Below are 3,203 nucleotides of genomic sequence, written 5' to 3'. Positions count from 1 at the left end.
TTATTGCACATGTGTACAAAGTGTCCACAGGCAGATCCAAGCATTTGAAGAGGAAGGTAGGAGCAGTGACCAGCCCTGCAGGAGTGACTGAGCCTGCTCCTGGCATGCTTCCTCTGATCCCAGTCTCTCCATCCCCTCACTGGTTTGGGCAGACCAAACCACAAGTGAAGCAGCCAGGGGCCTTGTTGAAGTCCCTGAAGCAGATAAGAATCTTCTCCAATGCTCAGCATCCTGCACTTGGTGACACCTCTCCTCCCCTGCCCTCCCTCTCTAGTTATGCCTCTGGGCGTAGGAAAGGGAGACTTGCCCACCATTGCCACTGTCCTAGTTGCTCCTGCCCCATGCCAGCTGGGGCTGCAGGGAACTTCTACATGGGAAGCCAAGCTTGGCCAGGGACAGCACTGGTGGCGGGTGGGTTTGCCTTCACTGAACCTGTTCCCAGACTGGTAGGGAACACCCAAGAAAGCCAAGCAGGGAGGGGAACCATGGCTGCCACTGCCCCTGTCCCCAGCTGAGCCCAGCACCCTGCACAGCCCAGCTGGAGTGGGCCAAGAACATCTCTGGAGCTCTCCCAGCCCTTAGGTTAGCCAAGAACAGTGGCGGGTTTGGGAGAGGGAGAAAGTAGAAAGGTAAGGGAGAATAGAGGAGGGGACATGCCACTGAGCATGAGGGGGAAGGGAGTGGGAGGGAATTCTTACTTGATTCAGGGACTTTAAAATAAAGTCCCTGACTGCTGCTTCTGTGGCACAATCTAAAAGGGGGTACGACCATGCCACTGCACCCTCTCTGGATCCACCATTGAAGGTGGCTGAAGGTAAGTCCACATCTCTGTTTTTTTCTGTCAGGAGTAGAAAGAGCAGGCCTGATGATCTCTGACAGAATTCAGTTTGGATCTTATATCCAAGGGCAAATGAATTGTGTTGACCATATATGCATACTAATCCCATATAGTTCCTACTAATAAAAGAACCAGGTAAAATCTGGTTCTCAGTAAATCATTACAGATCATTGACTCCTTTATTTAGCTTCCACTTCACGGGTTGACAAAACTGGAATTATATCCAAAATGTGACAATATTTTAATTATGGGGACTGATGATTTCATGGAAATAAGTGAACTTGTGAGTACTTGTAAATACATGTATTTACAAGTACTATCCTCCTGCAGCATTTATTTTCCTGTAATCTAATAGGGCTGCATGTGTAGATGCCGAGATGTTTACTGTGAGACCTAATTAGTCAGTTCTGCAGTAAATGTCTCACGTAGACACACCCTGTGGCTGTCTGGCATTATAGGGCACAAAAACTGGCCAGTGTTACATCTGCCACCATAACCAGCAACACTGAAGATAGAGGAAGTCTTTCAAATTCCCTCAAAAGTCACCATATCACTTCACTGTAGTCAATTAGTTGTCTCCACCACAACCTTATAGCTCATCACATTTTGAATGAGCTGCAGACATAAAACCATACACTACATAAAACAATTTTAGCAACTTCCAGTGCACGGATTATCATCACAGCATCTGTCAGAGATTACTAGCTGTAATCTAGCTATACTACCCAGATAATAAGAAGGGAAGCTGGTTATTTTGCAGCACTAATGTGACCTTCAAATGACAAAATCACATCAAGGTCAACACCTATGTTATCCATGGCAATGGCAAAATATAAGGAAAATTAATTAAAGCATATGGGTTAAATGGAGTGCGCAAGCTGTATTTAACCCATTCTTAGAAAGTCTTATACATATAACTGTGTAGCATGGTAAGACATTCTCATTACTATGAACTCTGTGATAATATTTAGATAAGAGTAAATGATACAAACCAATAGCATTTCAACTGTAACTTGAAAATTTTACTCCATTGGAGTGGCTTGGAAAAAAATACTATAAAGTTAGCAGTAATCTACCAGAAAATGTTATTTTTTTCTCCTAAGTACAGGAACAGTAAAAAGGAATATTTTTTCCTATGCACATTTCCAAACAACCCATTCATGAACGCAACTCTACCTCTCTTCAGAGGAGTCAGGGAATGTAAGAAGTCCCAATATACCTCAATATGAGTTACTAGCAATACTAAAGTCTGTACCAGTCAGAGGGAGAGAGTAGGTGCAGCCAGCCTGACATTCTTCCATGTATAGGGTCAGAGAGTGGGTAGAATCAAGCCACCTCATAGTAGGACAAATCTGTATCAAAAAGGTGCTAAAATAAACTACTTCCCACTGAAGCAAAGGAACAACAGAGGGAGATTGTGTCCCTCAGTCACAATTCAGTTGCAGGCCTGTTTCTGCAGCAGAATAGCTACATGATTTCCCTTACTCAGACTGGGTTCTAAGGTCACAGTTCAACCCTATATGAACAAGGACAATTTTAGTAGCAGCCACAAAGAATTTACTAATGCTGGAAATAGTACAATCAAAATATTGAGCAGTTGGAAAAAAGAAGTGGATGATACTTCTGGATCTATTTTAAAAAATATTTTACATACAGCTATTTTAGTATATGAGTAAAAAGCAGAGGTATATCTCTATTCCAAATGGAAAACAAACCTCAAATGAAATATGATGAGCGCAATTTGTGGGGCAAACCAGGCAGAAACTGGGCCCAAAGCCAACCTAGGCAAACATGGAAGGATCATGCCAGTATATTAGCAAGGATGGCAGCGCCTATACCCTCTCCCCATCAACTGTTATGGGCATGACCAGGACTTTTCCATTGATATGCTACTGCCATCATCTCACCTTGGGACTGCTGGCATTCACTATAATGTAGAGTAACCTTCAGGCAAGCTGCTGGATTTTCCTCTCATAAACTTTCCATCCTCAGTAACTTACAATGCATAATAGACTGCAGTAAACCCATCAAGGAGCCATTTGCATGCAGCTGAAGAAGAACAGGTAGAAGAACAAATGTCAGAGCAAGTAAAGCAGTTGGCCTGACTAGGAAAATGCTTAGGCAATGCTTACAGGGGTAGGTGTACAACATGTATGGACTGGGATCTGGACAGTTTCTGATGCAGGCCTGTTGATAGGCCAGGATATATTTTATATACCATCACCATCTCAGTTTTATAGGGAACATGCAACATGGGCATTTTTAAGATCTGCTGCTTATGAAATCTGGGCTCAAAGATTTGAACTAAGACAAGTAATTAATAATTATTTTTTTAATCATGTCCTATATGACTCTAGGTCAAGCT

This window comes from Alligator sinensis, unplaced genomic scaffold (genome assembly GCF_000455745.1).
Source record: "Alligator sinensis unplaced genomic scaffold, ASM45574v1 scaffold1125_1, whole genome shotgun sequence".
Taxonomy (NCBI): Eukaryota; Metazoa; Chordata; order Crocodylia; family Alligatoridae; genus Alligator; species Alligator sinensis.
This window is presented reverse-complemented; position numbering follows the sequence as displayed.